Source organism: Vanellus vanellus (assembly GCF_965231255.1).
Source record: "Vanellus vanellus genome assembly, chromosome: 4".
NCBI classification, from domain to species: Eukaryota; Metazoa; Chordata; class Aves; order Charadriiformes; family Charadriidae; genus Vanellus; species Vanellus vanellus.
In genome coordinates this window covers 61,376,635-61,402,175 of record NC_138909.1, presented here as the reverse complement: position 1 = coordinate 61,402,175, position 25,541 = coordinate 61,376,635, and positions in this window count along the sequence as shown.

Sequence of the window (25,541 nt, the reverse complement as noted above, 5' to 3'; positions counted from 1 at the left end):
ACTCTGTGAAATAAGCTTATCAGACTGCAAAGAATAGATCAAGGTCTTCTGTAGTAGAAAATGATAACCATAGTCCTATCAGCAGGGGCAGCTTCTACAAACCTCTCTGATGACTGAAACAATACACTTTAATTTGCTTCCAATAAACAATGTAGCAATTGTTTCTTCAATACATTTTTCTCATAAAGTTTCTTATATGGATTTTGAAAGTTAATTTGGATATATTTGTTTCTAGTCATTCCTATGGTTTCCCAGCAGTGCCTCTCAAAGGCATTATTTTCTTGGCAAATATTTTTAAACCCATTTAAATATACATGTGTATTATGTACTTATATATGTGTATACTTAAAATTCAATAACTTTTTTATTTCTTTTTATTTTAATATTTGCTGAATGCTGCAAACTCACTCTGCTTTTTAATAAATTTTTCACTTTTGTAAGAGTGATATGAATAAAATGCTGAGCTTCAAGCAGGCAGATGAAGAGTGGAATACAACTACAATTTCTTCCTTCTTAAGCTTTCTGTACTCAGGGAATTCAATAACTCTATGCCATCTAAGATGAAAGTGACATTTGAGATCCTGTTACCAGAAGAAACAGGAAAATCACTATGGCCGTAAGCAAAATTAGACAGGAAGAAAGGAAAAAAAAATAATATGAAATAGAAAGTAATCATATTTCTCTATATTCTGTTCTGTCTCAGCTGCCAATTTCTTCTAATTAATCTGCTGAGTGAAGTGGTATTTATTCATTACATAAATTCATGGGGGGGGGGGGGGAAGAAAAGTCTGGCTCATGTCACTGGGGACTTCCATAGGAAAATTCCTGGGTTTGCAGGAACTAGAAAATCTCCTGTATCTGTTACTATGCTTAGAAGTTTTCACAAGGAATTAGAAAAGGAAGATTTTTCATTTTCTTTCTTTGACATTTTCTGATAGAACAACTAATGACCAAATATAATACATCTCTGTGCTGTACTCCTATTGAGTTTGTGTTTACACATGGTCTTTTGCTCCTCAGTAAAATATAAGAAAGAAACAAAAACAAAAGTCTCGAACAGTTCCTCACCCATCTGTCTACAGAGCTGTCATCTCAATCAGTGACTGACACATTCATGTGTTTCTGAAGATGCAAGAACCACACTGACTGACAATTGCAGGCACAATGGATATAAAAGACATTCAGCATTTATCTGCATGATGGTAACAATATTCAGTTCAGATCTGAGCTTCTAGTAAAGGGGCTATCATTGTGTTATTTGTTTGTACAGTTTCCCGATCCCTGCTGGAGACTCCTGAATGAGACCACTATAGAAATTAGAAATAATGATTCAACCAAAGGAAAGGTGCTTTGTTCTCATTCAGACATGCTTTTTAAAGGTACTGTCAGTGCCTGGATTTAGTTATTTATGGCAGAGGTCTATAGAGAATGCTATTGTGTAAGTAATGGATTTTGAAGAAGTGGCAAAGATAACAAAGACAGAAAAATATGACAAATCATCCATTAGAAATAAGGGTTAGAAAAAGGCTATGACTTATATGAGCAAAATTATAATATGGTCATGGTGCTGGCTGATTCTTTTCTTACAGTGTGGCAAATTAAAAGTCTATTACTCTTCCCTAACTCCATCGACTTTGTAACTATTGAAGTCAGCAGACTTACAGAGGTAAGGGAGCAAAGAATCAGACTCTCATTTTCATGTCTGTAAACAATCTAAGGGATGCAAAAAAAAAGTATTTTTTGGACATACTTTGACCCTAATATACAAGGGAAGAAAGTGTCCTGCCCACTTGAACAAAAGGATGTCATAATTCAGCTGATGTAATAACAGCTCAAGCCTTTCCTTTCAGCATTCTTGTAAGCAGAAGACAACAAAATACAAAGAATAAAGAAAATCCAGGGACTTTCGTTATTTCCTGTTATGATTTATGTTTATGCAGAATAGCACACTCCCACAAAACAAAATATTTTACTAAAGTAACTGAAATAGATCTATGTAAACCATACAGATATTTTCCTTTTAGAGACAGAACTACGCAAGTTGAGCGGTCATGAAATTTCCCAGCAGCTCAGATAAAATTACTTCACCAAAATTTTCTCTTAAGAAATCTGATTTAACTTGTAAAACAATAAAAACTGATCTTAACTCATTTCTTTTTTTTTTTTTTTTTTAAGCTGTCCAGTCCTTGAAAACCTCATGAATTTCCTTTTAAAGTCACAATGACTGAGTTAGCCTACAAGCACACTACCACTGCTGCCTTAAGTCCCAATTATATGGAGTGTAATAGTATGCAGAACTACCATGCCCTTCTAGTACATGCACTATTAATCTACCTGGAAGTTCAATAATGTCAGAGATATCTAATACAGCAGTAACTTACACAAAGGGGAAGGGAGAGGGAAACCTCAGTACTCTTTTTTTTTTTAAAAAAGTAGTTATCATATAGAATCATAGAATATCTCAAGTTGGAAGAGACCCATAGAGATCATCAAGTCCAACTCCCTGCTCCTCACAGGACTACCTAAAACTAAACCATATGACTAAGAGCATCATCCAGATGTTCCTTAAATTCTGTCAGGCTTGGTGCTGTGACAACTTCCCCAGGGAGCCTGTTCCAGTGACTGACCACCTTCTCAGTGAAGAACGTCTTCCTAATGTCCAATTTGAACTTCCTCTGATGCAGCTTCATTCCATTTCCTCATGTGCGAACACTGGTCACCAGAGAGAGATCAGCACCTACCCCTCCACTGCCCCCCTTGAGGAAGTTGTAGGCTACGATGAGGCCATCCCCCAGCCTTCTCTTCTCCAATCTGAACAAACCAAGTGACCTCAGCTGTTCCTCGTAGGTCTTGCCCTCGAGGCCTTTCACTCTCTTCTGGACACACTAAGAGTTTGATGTCATTCTTATATTGAGGCACCCAAAACTGCACATAGTACTTGAGGTGGAGCTGCACCACTGCAGCATGGAGCAGGACAATCCCCTCCCTTGACCAGCTAGCTACACTGTGCTCGATGCACCCCAGGACACAGTTGACCCTTTTGTGTGCCAGGGCACTCTGGTGACTCATATTCAATTTGCCATCAACCCAAATTCCAAGACCTCTTTCCACAGGGCAGCTCTCCAGCGTCTCTTCCCCCAGTTTGTATGTACAATCAGGATTAACCCATCCCAGGTGGAGAATCCCATGCTTGCTCTTGTTAAATTTCATATGGCTGGTGATTGCCCAGCTCTCTAGTCTATCCAGATCTTTCTGTAAGACCTCTCTACCCTTGAGGAAGCCCACAGCTCCTCCTAGTTTAGTAACATTCATAAACTTAATGTACATTCGATTCCTGCATCCAGATAATTTCCAAAAACATTAAAAAAAGCACTGGCCCCAAAATTGAGCCCAGAAGAACCCCACTAGTGACTGGCCAGTCTGATGTAAACCCATTTACTATAATTCTTTGAGCTTGACCCATCAGCCAATTGCTCACCCAACATATTACAGACTTGTCTAGCTGTGTGCTGGACAGTTTATCCAGAAGGATATTGTGAGAGACAGTATCAAAACTTTGTTAAAATCCAAAACCACCATATGTACTGGCTTGCCTACGTCAACTAGATGGGTGACTCTGTCTTAAAAATTAAGTTGGTTAAGCAGGACTGTCCCCTCATGAACCCATGCTGACTATGACCAATGACTGCATTGTCTTTCAAGTGTTTTTGAATAACTCCCAGAATAACCTTCTTAATTTTACCAGGCACTGAAGTGAGACTGACAGGCCTGTGATTACCAGGGTCTTCCTTCTTACTCTTCTTGAGAATTGGGACAACATTTACCAGCTTCCAGTTGAATGAGACATCTCCAGACTTCCAAGACCATTGTAAAATAGTAGAGAGAAGTCCCACGATAACATCAGCCAGCTCTTTCAGTACGCTGGGATGAATCCCATCGGGCCACATGGATTTATGGACATAAGCATAAATCTATGTATATATGCATAAGTATACATATGCTTATGCAAGAAACAATTTTTCCAATCAAATTTGCCTATAGGTATGCATGTATGAATCTGTATCAGCTTTGGCTAAAAATCACCCTATTTCAGTAACTACTTTACAGCACAAGTGACAAATTACTGCCTGGCAAAATCAGTTGTGAGTGTTGCACATGGATGTATTTGGACACATGAAAATACACATACGAAACACAATGTAAACATCAGACAATTGAAGTGTTAAGAATCAGAGACTTGCTGGCAAGAACAAAGGAACTGGGAAGAGACAAAACCCAAGTTCTTAGTACAGAAGCAGTTGCATATTTTCTAAAGAAACTAGCTTTTCTAACAGTAAATAAAGTTTCATATTCTCAGCTGGTGCAAGTATCCACACTTCAGATGACCATAGTGGAACCATATGGACTTGTGATAAGGGCAAATTCTGTCTTATACTGATTACACAGCTTTCCAGATTATAGAGTTATCCAAAATATAATTCTTCAGTATAATCTTATTTGGAACAAGCAATACTCAGTCATTCTAAGATTTGTGGATTTGAACTGTAAGGTTAGAATATATCTTTAAAGATATTATTAATATTGTTTCTCCAAAATGGTGCAAAACTAGTGGTTTTTTTAGAAACATGATTTAATAGGAAGATTTTAAATCAGCATGTGATTTAAATCATATGCTGATTTTAAATCATCACCATGTAAACACATTTGTTTGTGATAGGACTGTTACATACTTGCTGTATCAAGACTTTCCTGTGCAAATACAGAGTAAAATTACATGGATACTATAAAAGCAGAGCAGATTCCACTCTGGAATGGATTTTCATTTACATTGTCTCTGCTAATTTGGGATTATTTATCACCACTGGGGGTTTACTTAAACATTATTAGGATGATATGAAGTGGACTAAAGTGAGGCCGTGTTTGCTTATAAAGGGCATCTTTCCCTGCAAGAACAGAAAGTACATTTTAAATAAATAACCAAACAATAAATCTACTTGACCCACAAAATTTAGGCTATGGTTACTGAAGGATGAACATTTGCTTACTATCCACCCATTCTCAGTTCTGCAGTTTCTACTATAGTAGCCAAAAAGTAGTCCACCCATCACCAGTAGTATAGCGCTTCAGTTTTAGTTCCAAAACTTTTGGGGTTCCCCCCCCCCTTTTATTTTTTTTTTTTTTACTCTACAGTAACTCATATCCTAGCTATTACTTCAATATCATTACAGTCATTTAATTCCCTTTGAGGGTTTTAGGTGGGAGGAGTCATTACAGCACTGAGGCAATTTGGAAGTATATATTAAGTACTTAATAGATTCTAACAATCTATCATATCATGTCAATTGATAGTGTTAAACCACTAAAATATTGAGACATGAAAGCATTGGAATAATTCTTATGTACAGCAGTCAGCTTTCAAACATACACACACTCAAGGGAGAGAATTTTAAAGGCAGACTTAAAACAGCTGCAGGTTTTAGAAAATATGCTTTTTGCTCCATAAGAATACAGAAGTGTCATCAAAGACAATTTAACACTGAATAGCTTTTTAATAGGCTCATCAACGTACTAATAAGATTTAAACTATTGTGCAGCCTGAAGTAATACCAAGAAAGGGGGAAAGGTAGTACTAAGATGGCTTTTTGCTGGGTAGTACTCCTAAGCCTTTTAAAGTCATTTCAATGTAGTTATTCAGAGGACTAATCTTTTCTTGTTTCTACAGTCTTAATGCAAAGATTGTTTTCATCACAAATGCTACTAGCTATTAACCATATCCATTCAATGCACAGTAATCATAAAGAACAATCTTCAGATAAAATCCTCTACGTTGAAATTGTAAAATAGTTGTTATTCAACAATTAATTTTAAATCTCTGAAGGAAACGTGGCATCAAAATAAAAATACTGACTGAAACCTGAAAACATTAAACACAGCCAACTCAAGAAAGAACACAGAATTTTTGAAATGTCAACTTACTTGGTTTTGATACTGTTTTAAAAAAATCCTAGATACTCATATTTTATTCCTATTTATAACTCCAAATTGTCATTTATTCCTATGGCAACAGCTATAACGTAAGCCATTAAGGAAAATTTGGTAGCCCTCATCAAATAATGTGTTACCTTGCAACACGTTTCTCTTTGACCTGTCACATTAACTTCCTTTGTATAACAACATTATAAAAAAAAACCAAGTGACTAAGAACCAAATCACCTAGGGCCTAAAGCAGTACATGCAACAATACCAAAGAAATGTAAAACTTAAGAAAATTACTTGTGGAGAGATTGTTCCTATGGACAGGACTTTACTGTGCAAGTAATGTGCACATGGATTCAGTACTTGGATCCAATAGTCTTTGGGAACAACTAGGAAACAGGGTGTCTTGAAAAAGGCCGATCTTCCTAATTAACTCTTCATTTTTCTTCCATAGTTCTGGACAACAAGAGAGACCAAGCTCTCCTTTGGACAGATTTTACTTCGGAAAGATGGTCTGAGAAATTTGGAAATTTTCCCCATCTCTGCCTGCTGGAAACTTGCAATCCAGAAGAAGGAAAGAAAGGGGGGGGGGGGGGGGGGGGAAAGAGGTAAAACACCAGCAGTCACCAGGCTGTTCTACAGGACAATTGTATCATTTATAGCAATCACAGTATTGATATTAGAACAACAAAGGTAAAAGTTATGCCCCAGAGGAGAAAAAATGCAGGTATTTTTTGTCAAGTCAATGTAACGCAGTGTTGTAATCTAAGGTTACAAAAGATGGTTAAACAGGTGAGAAATTCTAAGGGGCATCATTTTTGCTTTGGTTTCTTTTTCTTTTCTCACGCTGTTCCTCACTCCTCACTGCCGTGCAGTGTTTTGTTTTTTCTTAAACACGTTTTTCCAGAGGTGCCACTAGACTGGCTGATGAGGTGAACTGTGCCCTGGGATGGGTCTGCCCTGCTGACAACACCTGGGCACAACCTACACCCAATACACACCCCCACAGCAAGCATGGTCTCTTAGACTCTAATCACGTAGCTTGGACAGCTTTGGACACTGGCAGTGTTGAAGAAATAATAAGCATCATCTATCCAATATGGAGCTAATAACAAAGAGATGCTTGAGTTACTTTTCTCACCTCCTGCATTTCTGGTTTAAGAAGCACAATCAACATCTCTGATTCACATCGCAGAAACAATCTCCAAACACTGTATTCCTCATCAGAGCTGGCAAAGCACTTGGATGAAGAGCTGCTATGGAGTTATTCTTGAGATACGTGTTTTTTTAATATCACACATTTTGAAGCTAAAACCAAATACCTAACAACCAAAACCATGATTTATTGGCCTCTTTTTTGATAGCATTATGAACTTTGTATTATTTTCTAGAGAAGCCAGATGAGAAAAAAAATTCACTCCCTTCAAGTACAACAGAAAGTAATTAGAGATGTAGCAAGTAAAAAAGTACCTAAGCAGTAGGAACCATGATCTAATTAAGGTTTATAATTAGAAATAAATTGAGATTGAAAAGGCAAAAAACCAACAGGATGCTTAATGTCAGAAGGAAATAGTTGTCAGATTAGTTAATATATTCTCAGGGGTAAACAGGCTACCAAGCAACGAAGACAGATATGGACAGTGCAGATGAATGCTGCATTAAATGCAGCCAAAGGCATAGAAGAGAGGAGTACCCTGCAGCTGTATAATCTCAAATATAAAAATGAACTAAAGACCATACAAAATGCTGAAGGGAAACAGAGAGTGAAAGAAAATAACTCAGAAACTAGCAGTGGAGGATAAAAATCAGAAAATTCTGTCTATCAACCCAGGACACATAATGAGGAAATTCCAGTGATGAGTAGCGGTAGAAAATTAAAAACTCTGGAAGAGCTCTGATGCACTCAGTAATCAGCTTTCATACGAAATTGATATAATTGTTCTACTTTACTAGTATTTTAACTAATGCTTACATTCAGGAAATGCTATTCTAGCTTTTTACACTTTTTATTTAGCTTTAAGTTTTCCATGTTCTAATCTCTGTTTAACTCTAGCTTGAAATTAAAGTTATTCACTAATAAAAAAGATTGAGAGAAATATCTCACAAAAGGTCTGTTATCCACATACTGCTGCTTAAAGTTGGGTGACTTTTTTTTTTTAAAAACAAAAAAAAAAACCCCAAAAAAAACCAACATGCTTTTCCTTTCTGCAGTGCCGAATACTGAGAATCAATGTTTGGTGGGAATGCAGTAATTTCACCAAAATGGTGAGGAAACCAGGCAGACAGCCAGGCTGACCATCTTGGCCAGGCTGACCATCCTTGTCCAGCCTTGGTCTTTTTAGACCCATGGGATCCAACTTTCCCATGCTGCCCAGTAGAATCTTATTTCCTGCACAGCTATCTGTATTTACACTTCTTTATTATTTGTTTATCTAGTAGACCACAAAGACTGCGAACCACCTAGTGTACTATGGATCAGAAAAAACTGTGCATACATATAAGAGAAAGATGAGTAATGTTTTGAAGTTATTACAATGAAAAGAAGGACAAAACTGATTCCTCCATGGGAACTGCCTCAGAAAGATGACAAACAATTGTTACATGATCTATAAAGACACAACATAGTTGCACTAAAATGTGGCTAATACTACTTGACAGTGTGTCTAAGACTTGGTCTCAAATGGGAATATGGGTGTACTGCAGAACTGTCTGCAAGACAGCAGATGAGACAGTATGAAGTGGTCTGAGACAGGAGGAAGGATCTCAAAATTGAAGGAGTGGTGTAACTGCTTGCAATTTCTTTGAGTTTAAGAGTGGTTAGTCTGTTACCCGCTTGCAGAAATACATGACCAAAAGAATTGAATTTTTAGCAGTTCTTCTGTTCAGTATTAAAAATATCTTTTTTCCTCCAATTTATTCTGCACATACCATTCCAGATTCTGGAGTCCGCAGTTCCAGGATGCACTGTTTCTAAAACTGAAGGATATACAAGTGTTTTTTTGACAATGAACTTACTGAAAGTGAAATTGTAATATAGAAAGTGATCGCATAACCAATGAGGAATCACACAGAAGAGAGATCTGAGACATGGGGAGGATGACAAAAGTGATGTGAAACCTTGCGAAGCGAAAACGCATTGCTTAAATATTTGTGAGGAGTATGAATTCATCTGAATCAATGTCTGCAAATACAGTCCCCAAAATGCGCTTAATATAAGTAGGTTTTACTTAAGATTTAGTAATTTATATTGGTCTGTAGTGTATGTATATGTGTAAAATAATAAATGCATATATATATAAAATAGGACGACATAGTAAAATAAATATCTGGAGGTTTTTCTTTCAAATTTAGGAACGGTTAACACTTACAGTTAGATACTCCTTATACCTGTAGAAATACTGTTCACTCAGGAGCTTGTTCTCTTCCCCTTGCATTTAGTACATTTTTACTAAATGAGCGTCTGCAAAGATCACAGTTTGTCATATATCACTAGAACCAGGATTCAGACCTTCAGAGACAGGACTTGAAACAAGACTGATCAGCACATCCATGAACCAAGAGAAAAAAACTGAAACGAATTTAAATTTATCTTAACCTGCTAATAGTGCAAATGACTTTGGGTCTTAGTAAAAATAATAATAGCAACCCAAATATCACAATGAAAGTCAATTTCTCTTTAATTAAAACCAAGCATAGCTGGTCTATGGAACTGCTGGGTGGGACTTTCATTTTCTCCTGCAATCTCCTAACCAAAGTATCAAATGTCTTATTAAAGTACTAAATAAGTATGTTAGAAATAATAGTATCAGTGTTTTAAAATTATCAGATAATTGTAACTCACCTGAGAGGACTAATGGATATAAAGGATTTCATCCTAGAGCAATGGCTTGCATGTGACACGTCCATCCATCATGGTGATTGATCAGGATGTCCTTGCCACTAAGGCAACCTACGGATCTTTCTAGGTAACACTAAGTTTAGCTAATACGGAAAGAATTCCTCTTGTTCAAATGTATACAGCATGCTTGTTGGGATTGGGATGCACCTGAGCTGCAGCAGATTACTTTTATATCCTAGTCCAGTCTCTGCCTCTCTCATGATAAGGTTTGGACTCTACTCCTCATTAGGATGAAAAGTGTTTCTTTGATCAATTAGCCTTCCTAAGCTTATCTTTGTTCTCTCCTAATGAGAAACCAGGAGTGAAGACAGCTATATCCACAATAAATATTCTTCAGATGCACAGTGAAGGTAGAGTAAGAGCAAACTCAGAATTAGTTTGCTGAAACACTGGGTAGTGGACCATAATATCACAGCAAAGAGAAAAATCAAAGAAGAAAAACAAATCACTATTTATAAGTAGGACCTGTTACCCTGACAAACAACATCTATACTGATACAACAGAAAATCCTGGCCTTTTCCACCTAAAATTGCCCTCTTAATTTTTTTTTTATTTTTTTTTTTTTAAGGAATTACAGATACTCAGGATGGGAAAAAGTTACACTGGTGAGAAATTTTATCCTATCATACTGATATTTAAGTCATCACAGAATTATCTGTAACAGGACAAACTTCTAGTTAGTATAAACCGATTGGAACTTCAGAAAGTTGAAACAACCTAAGCAATGGTCAGGGTCATCTTATCTAATAAGAGTGGTATTTGGAGGTTGTCCAAGAACCTGAGGCTATGGCTGAGACTTACTCTTAATAGTGCTGCTGTCATTGTTTAACTTCTTATCTCTCATGAGTCTTAAGGAAATCAAACCCAGTGTAACAGTTTTGCTTAAAGTGGTATTAATTGCAGGTTTAAGTCATGACTTGGAAATTCTCTAGAGAGATATCTTCATAAACACAGAATTTAAGGCCAGGCAAACCCGTGATAAAAATTTAATTTTACCTTCTGCATAGCACAGGCCATAACTTTCACCCCATGAAGCCTATATCAAGCACAATTTCTGGTCAACTTAGAGTATATGTATTTGAAACATCTAAACTTGCTTTGGAAATGCAAGGAAATAATTTTAAAGTTACATTTACTAAAATATGTACCTTATCTCGGGCCATTTTTTTCTTCCAGTTTCTGTCTGCTGGCTCTCATTAAGCTTTTTCTCCATTAAAGGGTCTCTATGGGCAGAAATCTTGCCCTCTTCTAGATGCTGTTAGACATTCTTGTTACATAGAGAATGCTGGGACATCCTCCATCTTTAACGCAATTTGATATTTTTCACTCATAAGAGCCTGGTTATGCTTACTTCTTTCTTTGCCAAAAATTACCCATTTTGCGTAACATATGTTTGACTCGGGATCAAAACTTTAGGGAAAGTTCAGTCTTTCCTGAAAAAGAATGTAAGAACATGAATGATGTTTCACTGTGTAAGAAGTCTGGCTTCTTGCTTCACACTCTAAGAGTTTGCTGGATCATGCTGCGTCACTAGACGAGGTGAGGGTCTGAGGAACTGAAGGGAGAAACTGATGATGAATCATAAGATCTCAGAATAGTTGGGGTTGGCAGGGACCTCTGCAGATCATCTAGTCCAACCTTCCTTCAGAAGTCAGGTCATCTAGAGCAAGTTGCTCAGACCCACGTCCAGTCAGGATTTGAATATCTCCAGGGATGGAATTGTTTCACAGATGGTTACTGATTGTATAGTCCGTGTTTTCTAAAGCTGTGGGGCCCACGTGCAGATATGCTCAATATTTCCCAGCACAAAACCAATAAGAGCAGTAAATTGAACATTCAATGTTATATGGAAACACCAACACCCTAAGAACATCAGGACACTGGACAACTTGAACCACGGTATATTGTTGGAGCTTCATTCAGGTATTTAAAAGAGAGGTAGAGGGGGAGCACCTGTTGGGCACCCAGTGGCCAGTTTGGCCCAAACCATAACAACCATACACTTCTGTTTTCACAGGGTTGTGAAATTAAATTAACTTTGTCAAGTACTCATACATTACTGCGTTAAGTTAAACAGAAGTGTCTGCCATTAATGTCTATTAATTCAACTTTGAGTATAGGACTTGAATAGTATGCAATAATCACACTGTAAAGCCACAACGTGGAAAAAGCAAAATATTTCTGTGTGCACAAAGTAAGCACTAATTAGCCTGTGCAATGAGTCAGGCAATTTTAAGAGGGAAAATAGCATGTAACTGTCCAATTTAAACCATAACAGAATAACTCTGTAGATGGGAACTGAACTAAATTAGCCCAGAAAAGTCTTCATATCAATATTGCCCATCAACCGCTTTGGAGGAAGGGGTAGTTTTATGAGTTTCTCTAGTTTTTAATGTTGAGCAGCTTTAGAGAAGACAAATATTTCTTCCAAGTATTTTCTGAAACATTTCCAGTTCTGCAGCAGCCTTTTGAAGTTTGGACACCAGAACTGGACAAAATATTGCAGAAATATGGCCTTACTAAATCTGTGCTATTATCCCTTTATATATGCAAAATGAAATCATTTCCAAGTTTAATTTCCAAGTTCTGTGGTTTGCATAAACACACATCTGCACTGAATGTCAGAGCACTTTAACTTATTTTGTTCATAAATCATCCCTAATGCACAAAAAGCAAGTCCAACAAACAAAACAACAATCACAGCATTAAATATATCTGCTAAATAAAGAGCTTAATTAAAAGAATCTCTGAAAGAAGCTTTTTCTTAGTAATGTCTATTGCTGTTTGGAATGCAGTAGAGTGATTTTTCAAATAACGTCCAAGACACACCGAAAGAATTTTAAGTATACGAGTACACTTCAGACTTTTTTTTTATTATTTTATTAATATTTTGCGATTCAAAATTTCAGAAGCTATAGAACAATTTTTGGCTAGCAAGTTTGTGAAATCTGGTGAGAGAAAACAGCTTTGCTGGAGTAATAAAATGTTTCATCTTCCTGGGATCCCTAATGAGTCCTAAAATGACTTCTGTTTTGCAAACAGACTTGCACAGACAATATCCTCCCTTTTTCTGCATTAGCCCTCCAGAACATTAAATTTCCCATAGAATGTGTTTATTTCTCAAACCTCTTTCTGCCTTCTTCAGTGATGACCTTAGAAGAAGAGGTAGGTGGTAACCACCATCTGCTGGGAGACATGGTCATGAGTTTACAAACATGAAAAGGTAATTATTCACCAAAGATAAGGTTCTGAGTGGCAGAGCACTGGAACAGTCTGCCCAGAGAGGTTGCGAAGTCTCCTACTGTGGAGACATTCAAACCGCCGTCCTGTGCAACCTGCTGTAGGTGACACTGCTCTGTTAGGGAGGGTGGACTAGATGATCTCCAGAGGTCCCTTCCAACCCACATCTATCTTTCCACCACTTCTTTTCCAGTCTTTCCTGTTCTTTACCCCGATCTTACCATATTTTCTCTCTTCTCGTAAAACTTCTTATCCTTACTTGGCTCTTCTCACCCCAAAATCTTGCATTCATCTTGTTCTTCCTCTTTCTAATTTTTTTTTTTTCCCCCACAAAAGTTCCACTGTGTTTATTCCCATGTGCCTCATCCATCTGTAGGACAGCAGATCTGCCCAGCTTGTGTGATTTTTTTCACCCTTGTTATCATTATCTCCTTCAGAATTTGCCCTTAAATTTGTGCCAGCCCTGGAAGTGAGCAAAAGAAAGCAGAAGCTGCAGCTCCCTACCAGGGTGGCAGGGCCGATCTGGCCCCAGCCCACCCTGGCCACAGATCTGTAGCATTTCCAAGGAAGGAATTCAAATGAAATAGGAGCTGAGGCAGCAGCAGGCAGGTGCTGGAACAAAAGCTTCCTACCCCGCTGGTCATATAACTCCTCTGCTGGGAGATGTTTCTCTGTGCTTTCTATTCAGCTACTGGGTACAACAGCAGAATATTAAGAGATATTTTGATAGCGGGAGAGTGAATGAGTGCAGAATGCTATTGCATTGTAAGCAGCTTCAGGCTCTCGTTTCACCGTCTAACACAGGGTCCCTCAGCACTCTGAGTCAGCCAGAATTTGCAAGGGAACATTGTTGTCCCATTCCAAGCTGCGAGTGGCACGAGATACCAATCTTCTCAGTTGCTCTATACTTAACACCTAGTATAGAAGGTTTCTTCTGTAGAATGACCTAGATGGACCTAAACCTATAGATTGCCTTGATCAGTCTAGAAAATATAGCTGTTCCAATAAGGAGCTAATTGCATATATTGCAAGGAGGAGTGAAGACCTTGTGAGTCATCACTACTAGTATATATTAGTTTATAAAATCTATTTCTCACATTTTTCATATGAATAGAGATAGGGTTTTTTAATTTAATTAATGAAAAAATAGGTTCTCTTGTGCTTATAATGGATATGTTTTCTTCCAACGCTGTAGGATTGTGTCTTGTAAAAATTTCAGGAATCCTGTAAAAGTTGGCTCTGTTTGTTTTCTTTCTGTTCTTTTTAAAAATCAACAAGAGATTCCAGCAATACATAATCAGCTAGGCCATTTTCCATTATCAGTGAAACACCAATAACTGAATCGTTATCCTTCTCAGGTACTCCACAGAGGAAAAAACATTTTAGTGACTATACATTTTAGTGCCATTTAGCAAAGAAACCCTGAAACATCAGTCTTTGTTTCCTAGATGTTCCAGGGCTTGATCTAAAAGTTATTGGGGTCAACAGAATTCTTATCATCAAGTTAATAAGACTCAGTCAGGCTCCAGTGGACACAAATATACAACAGTAAATAAAATGCACGTGTGCACCTGCATTTGGCAACAAACTCAGGAAGGGAAAGAAAAAAAAAATGCCCTGCCAACAGCAAGTTTACAGGTAACAACATATTGTTGCACTTCAACTCCAATGTTTTTTTTTTTTCCATTTGAGATATGTTTAAAAAAAAAAATAGATTTTTCTCCAAAATGAATATTTCTGTTTCTTCTCATTAAACAGAGTTGATAAAGGATATCTTAAAAGCTGAGAGAATACATTCAATGAAACTCCATACTAACTTACCTAAGTGATAAGACCCCATTGCCAGGGGCAAATAAAAAGAGATCGCCGTCAAGACAGTCTGTATAAGCAAGTAGTCTATGCAAGACCTCAGAAGCCTCCAGATAAATTTTTCAATACTTGAGAAAGCCTCCATGATACAAAAGATATCTTGGATATTTGGCTAATTTTTCTGTTGGGAATTATATTTTCTAACACACATATTTTGATACCTTCACTGCACCTGATTATTGCCATATATCTCAGGATGGTGATAAAATAAGAAGAAAGAGATGCAAAACCCTTTATTCAGTCGTGTCCATTTCACTACAGGCCTACGGGATGTTCTTGACTGATGTATCTAGACTAGATTTAAATTATTCAAGAAGTTGAGCTAATTGTCAACATAAATTTTTTCTTTGCGTAGTGTATCACATCACTGTCAGTTATGTCCCATTGGACTACCCTAAACAGTTCTTTTTCATCTTTTATTCTTATGCTATTCGATACTCCTAAATCCTTGTTACAGTCCCTCTTAAGTGTTCTTAGCCAAAGTAAGAATGTGAGATGTGTTCAGAATATTGTCTTCCATTATGGAAGCAATGAAATAAATCATTAATAACATAGCTTAGGGCTTTGTTTCTTTCCATGAATTTTATCTAGCTGTGTTATTTTAATCATAGACTGGGCAACAAATCAATAGACTGTGAAGATCACATTTTCCTGCACTCTCTTTTCTCGGAAAGCTTAATGGGGACCTAATAGCAGCCTTTCAATACTTTTGAGGGGTTTATTGAGAAAATCTAGCCAGTGGTGTCCGGCAGGAGGATGACAACAGGCTGAAGCAAGAAATTCTGCCTGGTAAGAGCTTTTTTTCCCCATGAGGACAGTCCAGCCAGGAAGAAGGTTGTCCAGAGAGTTGGTATCGTCTCCATTGTTGGGAGTTTTCAAGACCCAGACAGATGAAGTCCTGAGCAACCTGGCTTTGTTTCATAGTTGACCCTGATTTGAGCAAGAGGTTGAACTAAAGACCTCTGAGGTCACTTCCAGTCCCAGAATTATTGTGTCATTCTACATGAAACAATGAGGAAGTAACCAATGGGGAAAAAAGGAAACAGAGGAAAACAGAAAATGAAATATTTTGCTTACCCAGAGTTTCTGGGAATTCTATTGGCTTTTTGCCATACATATGAATTCAAGAAGTAAAGATATGAAATAAGCTTTCATTCCCTAAAATGTAATTCAAAATTGTCCCACAGTCACTGAATAACAGTTTAAAAAAAACATTCGGTTATTGGAAGAGAGGAAATATTTTTAGGCTGTTTCTCACAATTGATGAGCCCATGGAAGGTTTCTTGGTAGGGATCGCAAAGTCCCTTATTGAAAGAATAAAGATGCAGGTAACATATACATCTAGACTGCTGACAGAGCATTCAACTCAGCCCTGCCTTTTGTCAAAACCTGTTTCAAGAATGGCAGTGTTGGGCTATTAGGAACTCACTCTAAGTTACCATTATGTCTGAACTTACTATTCTAAAATATGCAGCATACATGCCTGGTTATGTGTCGTGCATTTTAATCCAGTCTGTTTCTTCGCTTGATCAGCTATTTAAACAATACTAATCACTACAGGAATTCAAGGAATGGCACTTTTATTCTGAGAAGGATTTGTTTTATTTTTTTCAAGATACGTTTCACTGAAATAGAGGTTTAACACATTTATCCAGGAAATAAAAAATTATAGAAGATTCATAGCAACTTTAAAAAGATAGGGATCTATTTTATGTAAAGGTCTACCATTTTGCCAACAATGTCTGACTATAAATAAAAACAAATTTTAACATATGCAATTATACGGTTTAAAATTCTAAAATTACTTATTAGCCTAAAAAAAATTTCCTATAATGCCATGCATCTGGTTACATGAACATTTCTACATCTTCTTAGTTTACCTGCCCAAACAAACTCTATGTGATTATAAGGGTCAATCTGGGTTTTTTTTCTCTCTTATTCAGCTTTCAGCCACACACATGAGACTGCTGTCTGGCTACATGGTTAAAACTGGGATGATACTCCTGCTGATGTATGAGTAAGGACAGAATCTCCCAGTCTGGGCTCTGGGTTATAGGTAAGAAATACTGAAAACTTATTTTTTTCATTAGTTAAATATGACTCTGAATATAGCTATGCAATAGCTTTTTGGATCAAGTATTTTTAGAATGGAGAAGGTGCTATTTCTCTATATACATGCATGCTTCTAAAGTTCAACAATAGGTCTTCTGAGAACCCTTGGTTCAACTGTTTCCAAAAGGCCTTGCATGTCAAATGTATTAACCGATCTTCACCAAAAAAAAAAAATAAAAATATACAGAATAGTACATCTGTCATTACACCACATACTTCCTTAGCTCACTAATAAACTGAGCGTCAGACTGAGAAACAGTCACACTGATTGATGGCTCACTTTAAAGCAGCGTTCTGCTAATCAGTCTGCCATGGCACCGAAAGAGTGAATGCCAGGAATGTGCAAGAATTTCTACGAGTGCCGTCCTCAGCTCGGTGCTAAAATGCTTCTTTAGGGGGCTGATCCTCGTAAGGTGCAGAGGAAACCACTCTGGAGTGCCCAGTTTCTGCAATTTGCCCTCAGTGAGAAGAGAATGAAGAGCATTAAGTCTTTGGAAGGCAACCTCCCACTCACTGATGTTGCAGCTCTGAGAGCTGATGTGTGCAGTAAATGTATTGTTTCTGAATCCTTTATGGATTTAAAGATAAATGTTTTTAACTTGGAACTGATGCCATATGATTATCTCTAAGGAAAAGAATAGACACTGTGATTATTTCAAACTTATCACAACATGAATTCCCTGGGGAAAAAAATGTTGATGTGTTTCTTCAATTCTAAACTAAAAATATATTGCTAAAAAGAGATATAAAAAATTGTGCTAGCATCAGTAGATTATCTTTCATATTTCTAACTCTCATGCAAAGATTTATATGCTTTGATGGTGCAATTATCCACTATGAAGGATCTGCACAGACACTAGAATGTTTGCTTCATTTAGTGTTTCAGTTTAGACTTGAAACATAAACATGTCAAAGGCGAAGGCTTTCTCCTCTGAGCCCCCCAGTCCTCTTGACGGTGTCATAAGCCTCTCTATAAGGTCTCATTTATTAAGAATTTATGATTTGCTGCCATGAATACCAATGGGTGTAGTGCAAAAATGTTTGATTGCTGAATTGCAATTTAATAACCAAGTTATAAAAGCTATTATAGAACACGACCTACTGGCCAGATACACATAAATATTTAATCAGGAGTCAAGACTTCCTCACACTTGCTCTTAACAGAACAGCTTCTTAAAGTGAGAGAAATGGAGATTTTTGAATGTGCGTGTTGTAAAATACCTCTTAAGTGCAGTACTGTTAAAGAATGGAATACTTTTTTAAAGGTTTTGTATACATACAGGTATTATTATATATAATATGCATATATAATATGCAAACAGAAAATAAATAAAGTTGTAAGTAATTTTAAACCATTCAATTCAGGTTTAAACTATAAGGTTAATCATCTCATTAAAAAATAACTATGTTATAGTAAGGCAACTATGAGTACATCAGCCAAGACTTTCATTATATTTCCTTAAGGAAAAGTCAGTGTGATCCTGGAGATAGCATGTTGTCTCATGTTATCCAAACCAGGCTGTTAAGCAATATAAATGCTCAGCTACGAGGTTTCTCAGGGACATGGAGCTATAAAACTGGAACAGTTTTTATACTGCCATGGACTGTAAAAGAGAAAATCATCTTTCTAATTTACTTGCAGTAAATGGGAATTGAAAACTTATAAGAAAAGGTGGGGGAATGGAACCTCAGTAAAATTTATATTAAATGGAAAAATACAGACTGTCACAGCCTCTGATTTTGTGTAGTAACATTTGTTTTTTGTTCTCAACTGAAGTGCTATACCAACCTCAGGACACTCCAGGCAGGAAGAACCAGCTTTGGTCTTTCAACACCTCTTTCTTTTATTATGGAATGTGAGTTAAAGTAGTTAGGTAGTATAAACAAGCCCTAAATCTCATTAATTTTGCTGCCCTTTCTGTTCCCAGTTGTGCAGTCTCCAATATGGCAATCATATTTTGCACTTAGGCAGCCACCATTTACTCAGAAAGAAGAGTGATGTCGAATTTTAAGAACACTTGCCGAAACAGTAGCAAGTGCAATATTGCCTTTACCATCCAGCATCTCTGAATTACCATCGTTAGGGTCATGTTTCTTTGCTTTTTTCTACACGCAACCAGGAAGAAAAGAAAAAAAAAACCCAAAACTATGGTGTCTCATTTTCCTGTTTTTAGAGGTCAAGTACTTTTTCAATTGATTTCTTTCAGCCTAAGTTAGAGATGGGGCAAATGGAATCTCCTACCCAGTTGTTCCACAAGGGGTTGTTGAACTGATGTATCTCCATGGCTATGACAGGAAGGGATCTGTGCTTCCCTTCTCTACTTCGAGCATGACAGCAATCATGTGAGAAGAATCACTAACAGGATTTCAGACCAAACTGGCAGTCACCTCATAAGAAACACTAATCTCAAGAGATTTCCCACCACTTATGGCCAAGAAACAGTGAGAAACATTTACAAGCTTCCAGGTAACACTTGTGAATCTCAATCGGAACCCTGGCTTCCCCGGCTGGTTTCCATGGGTATATGCACATGCCATGGCTGTCTCACGGCACCAAGCAGATGATAAAGCAAAATACAGAGGAATGGCAAAAACTTCAAAGTTTAAAATAATGCCTATTAGCTATCTTTGGCACTTCAGAACAAGTTTCTAAAGCTATAGCAGAAAAGTGACGTTAAATAAATAAGTAATAGTATGTGCTGCAATGCTGAAAGAGAATGAACGTGTAACAAATTATATTATCTAGTGTGTCTGAAAATACTGTTTGCTTTTAATGTACTTTTAGACAAGGTGAACATTAACAATAAACTGCTTTTTAATTCTTCTTAAATAAAGTCATCTTAAAAATTCCTGTTGTCTGCAATATGTGCAGTGATGCACAGTCAGATAAATAACACACATCGTTATTGTCAAAAAAAAATAATTGAATTTATGGATTAATGGATAGAGATATGTGGCTAAGAATCTTAATTAGAAACGAGCTTAATTCCACAAAAGTAGAGAAAAATAACAGGAAATTCACTCCTAAGAAAGGTCTTTTATTCCCCAGGCTGATGTGTCCGAGGTAGCTGTCACGGGATTTTCCTGATCTTTCTTGCCATATATACTGATCTCCAGCCTGTCAGGTCATAAGTACAGCCTTGCTCCTCTGTAACCCTTGAGCTTATTCTATTTGATTTGCTGAATAGTCAGTATCAGATGGGTGAAAGGTTTTGTTTTGCTTTAAAGAAGTAACAACAAAGAAAATCGCTCGCTAGCATGCAAAAGGCCTGTCTCAAAATTATGTGACCTAATTGGAGTCTCTTCATTTTTCAAGACAGTTACGGCAAATCAAGCTTGAATGCGGGTCCGTCTAGATGTGCTACAAAACCTGGTAGGAGTGTTTATTCCCAAATAATAGGCCAACATAGAAGATATGACTCTATTTTTCTCTGAAAAAGTATATGCGAGACAAACAGGGATAGAAAACTGAACTATGGATATCCTAAAATTAAACAGTTGTCAGAAGAAAAATATCGGATCATTTTTCTGTAGTTTGTAAGACGTGAATGCATAGACCCATCCCGCTCAGAGTGCAGGCTGGTGTCATCAACATCACAACTGCAGTCAGCTTGGTCAGGACACCATTCAGCTACTGCATCATTTTTCTCCTCTACCAGGCAATTAAAAAATACTGAGCATCAGCATCATCATACTTACGCAGACCAAACTCTCTGGTTCCAGATTGGCATGTTTCTCATGTACAAATTAATTTTTATTATGTAAAATTAGGTCTATTAAATTAGGTGTACAATGACACTGTAACAGGTTTCAGTAGTTAATCATCATCTTAATTAGATCATCCCGTACTACTTCAACTCTCTCCGCTCTCTATTTAATACCACAGTTACAAACAGGAGTTGTGGTCTCATCTGTTGAGGATTAAAACATGGCATTGTCGCAACAAGCCGAGAAGCAGCTAAGCTGTGAGAAGGATATTTACTTAAACCACTGCTGGCTCTTTAGTAATATCAAAAGAGCACAGGAAGAGAAAACTAGATGTGTTTGGCCTTGCTATAATTCTTTTTGCCTTCCTATAGCATAAGCCTACCTGGCTTCACCCAGGTATTGAAATCTCTTTGGGGGAAAAAAAAACCAAACAAACAAACATGCAAGGTAATCTATAATTTGGAACACAAGTATGACATAACCAAACTGTAATTCTAAATTAATTTAACTTAGCATACCTTGGTGAAGCTAGAACATTTTATCTGTAAAATCAATGGCTATAGTAATATATATAATATAAGAATTAATTACATGTGCTCTAACCAATATGAACAAAACCAATAATCCCTGAGTTTCAGAAAAATGTAGTGCTAGAGCGCATTCTAAGTCAACTATCTAAAAAAACCCAAAATTAAGCAAAAGTAGTAGCAGCTTCTTTTAGTATATGTAGATATAAGAATTTTAGTCTTCCCCCAGGTTTCCACATTTTACTTGAGGCTCACAGTCGCTCTAACATACACATCCCATCTAAGGTGGGTCAGCTGTGTCTCATTATAAACAAAACACACCAGTTAAATGGAGGGCTTTTTCCATTCTCCACTTCTAGTCCTGCCTTTCACTCCCTAAACCTATGCTGACATTTTTTTTTCCCCAAGAAATGTGTTAAATGAGTGATTGCTTGTTGCATTTTTATGTCCATATCCAGTAAAGTATTTAAAAGGCACAATAGCTAATATTATGTACTTCAATGATAAAGCATTAAGCACAATTGTCCCAATAACCCATACAGCATAGCTAAATATCTGGACATTTGTAAAATTTGGATAAGATTTAGATCTTCTCAGAAAAAAAAAAAAAAAAAAAAGAACAACCAGCATCCCCAGCCAGGGAGTGCTTTTAGTCGCTTATAGTCATGAAAAGTGTAAAGATGCCAAAAGCTACTAGATGAACGATGAGGATAATGACTTAACATTACCTCCCAGAAGCTTTCTCCTGCATCTGTGTATCCAAAGGACATCCTGCAGCCCTGATCTTCCAATTGACCAATGCAAGCAATATGCTAGAATATTTTTCATCATTTCTGAACCATGTGCCTCATCTCCTTTCCCTTAAAAGAAGATCCCTAGATACAGGCAGAGTATACTTAAGTCTTTGGCTAAACCACAGTCATGAAAAAAAGCAGAGGTATGTGCTCACAATGCTCACAATTCCATTGCCTCTGCTGATCTGTTTGTAAACTGTTGTGTTCCTGTACAGTATAACTCTCTTTCAACATCCGGATCCCAGCTTTAATGAAAGTATTCATCTTTTTCTTTTAAAATACACCATTATAAAAGGAAGAGGAGGAGAAGCAAAAGACAAATGCTCTTATATCCAAAAGCAAGGGAGCCCTCATTCAGTTCCTTTTCCCTACCTGAGAAGACCAGCATCTTCCTTATCCCTTCTTCCTGCCTGCTGAAGAGACTGAAATACTATGGTATACGGTACTTAAGTACTTGCCACCACTGTTGAAGCTGTGCAGAAGAATGCCCAGAAGTCATTGGTTTATTAGTAGGCAATAATTAACACCTGATTTTATAGTCTACTAATTACAGAACCACCTGAAATTTTTAGCCTTGAGCTTTGGAGACTATTTCCAGAAAATATCCTGCATTTAAAAAAAAAAAAAAAAAAAGTCACGGATGTATCTGAAAACAGAGATGGAACGCAGACGCCTCCTTCCCTCAATGAGGGCTTTACGTTGAGAGAAGGGCTCCAGTTTTGTGCCTCCACTGTCAAAACAGTGATGTTGACACCCATGTGTAAAGAAATCCTTGTGATTGAATCTGGGGCAATGTAAGGTAAAATCGTACAGAATCTGGAGAGTTTGGGCAATCTCAGCGTTAAGAGTCAGCTTAGTTTAGCAGAGGCTTTCAGAAAGGCAAGTTTGGTCTTAAATATCTAACAGTTGCCTGCAGCTCTTGTTGGATCCGGTCCATAGTTCTGTCAAGGAAACTCGTATAGGCTTGAGTGTAGCTTTTATTTGAAGACAAATCCTGGGAGAGACCTCTAGTTCTTAAGTAAGTTCTAACCTTTTCCTGTGTAAGCAAACGTGCTTCACTCTTAAATGTGTTTCTATACATACACTGTGTGAATCTCCTACTGCAGAGTATTAATGTCAACAAAAGGTTAATAAAAAATAAGGTTTCCAGGCCTTTTTTCATGCTCGTCTGCTCCCACCTGATTTGTTTTATTACTGAAGCTGATGGTTTTCAATAGCACTTAGAGCAGCAGCAGTGGAGTTTAACTCTCACTTCTTATTGAAAAAGCCAAATCAAGAGCTGAGTAATGTCTGTTACTTATCTGTCCTTTTTAAAATAAAAAGTGAAAGTTAAAAGCTGACAGGGTCATGGGTAAGTGTTATTGAAAGTCACAGCCAGCAAGCAGTTTGCAGCTGGAAGAAAAAAGTTCTTTCCCTTCCTTTTCTGTAGTCAGTCACGGTATTGCTATTCTTCAGTGCTTTTTCTTTTCTTCCCATGCCCTCGAACCAGCACCGATGGTCTGTCTTGAAATAAAGTTCACCTCTCTTATTTTTAGATAAAAGGTAGCATGATCCAAGGTGTGTTCTTAGACCAAAGAATTCTGCCATCTGGATTTTAAGCCTCATATTCCTACTGAATCATCATGCCACTGATTTTCCGATTCCTTCCCCTCTTTAAAGTCCCAGTTTTACAACAAGAAATAATGGATAACAATTCTATGGTAAAGTACTTTGAGATCTATAAAGAGAAGGGGTTAAATATTACTTCTTCAAGGCGTATACCGGTATTGCAGTCTATAGGGAAGCTAGAAGATGAGCTGTGTGGAACATTTGAGAGTTCAGAGATCATTACAAAAATTGCAACCTGCTTTATAATAAGGAAAATGTGCTAAATATAAAATGTGAAAGAACAGTTCTGAGAAAGATGCCTTCCCTCACTCTTTCTGTTAGTGGAGTGTTAATGCTAACACACCTAAACATCACATAGGATATTCACAGGTGAAATACATAAATTCTAGAGTTCATAAGAAAAAGAGAGAGAGAGGGGGGGATAGAGAGATATGGACATTTCCCTTTTAGCAAATCTGAATGTTTAGCGAAACACCGTTCAAATGATTTACTGTGATAGTAGGTAAATTTTCAACTACTACATAAATTATTTTTTTCTCATTTTGAGTTTTAGTTAATCTCCCAAGGTCATCAGTGAAAAATAATGCTATTGACTGAGCATTGTAGGAGATCCTAAACTTTAGACCTCTACAGGGCTTTGACAAACCAGTACTGGATTGGTAAACACCAGTTTGCCAACTCCAATGCGTTACATGGAATTATGTATTTTAAGAAAAACACAGATGGGAAAAAATTTAGGTCCATAGTGAAATGTGTGGTCAAAATGAAATATAACCTCCAAATAGTCAACTGATAACAACGAAACCTAACCAGTCAGTTAGGACACTGCCATGGTATAAGTGAGACCAAGTTTCAGAAGGCATGGACAACAGTGTCGCTTTCCCTTATTCCAGGAATCTGGCTCGGCCAAGTAGCAACGTGGTAAAGGCAGAATTGTACTCTGAAATCTAGTTTCACTGAAGAAATGTTAAAAGAACTTGGTTTTGTTGAGCAGCGGAAAAGGACATTACTTTTTTTTAAAATCTCAGAAATTTTCTGATAATCAAAAAAACCCTTCCTACCTTTCTTTCCCATGTTTATACCATTGTTAAAAACAGTTTGTCTTTATTCACTTATTTTTCCACAGATCGAGCATGACAATATTGGAATATGCAAACTCCCTACTGCTGGCACAACATGAAAATGGAATATTGATATTTTATTCACAATTGTTTTCAGATCATCGGTTAAATGTGTTTAGCATCCTTCTCTTTCACTGGAAAGTACAGGGTTTTTTTTAAAAGAACCATGCTGTTTCCTTCACAACTTTCTGCTTAACAAGGTTCCAAAGCATAATGTTACAGTTTGTTACTCTCCTGACAGATAGAACTGCCAAAAAGCCATTCTCTCTTTCTTAAGATTCATTGGAGTGTCAGTCTTTAACCTCACTTGTTCCTCTTTTCCATTTACATCACAAAATGAAATGATATTTACAGAAGAGAAATTATTGTTCACATTACAGTTTAATTAATGTTGAATTAACAAGTAATTTTATTAATAAGCTTTGAATCAACATGTTTGTTGTGCCCTGGTGGAAGTCTTCCAGAATTGATTAAAGCAAGCTAAGGATTAAGCTGGTGATTTATTGACAAGAAGAATGTCACCTTTATCTACAGGCAGGGATGTTTGTCTCAGCTGGAGAGTTCCCAGCGCATTTCATCTCTCTTTTCCCCATTACCTTTCTTCTCATTTCCCTCCTTATCAGACAGCAACAACAAAGTATTATTAATAATAATAAAATATTAAATTTGGGGATTATTTGGGGTAAC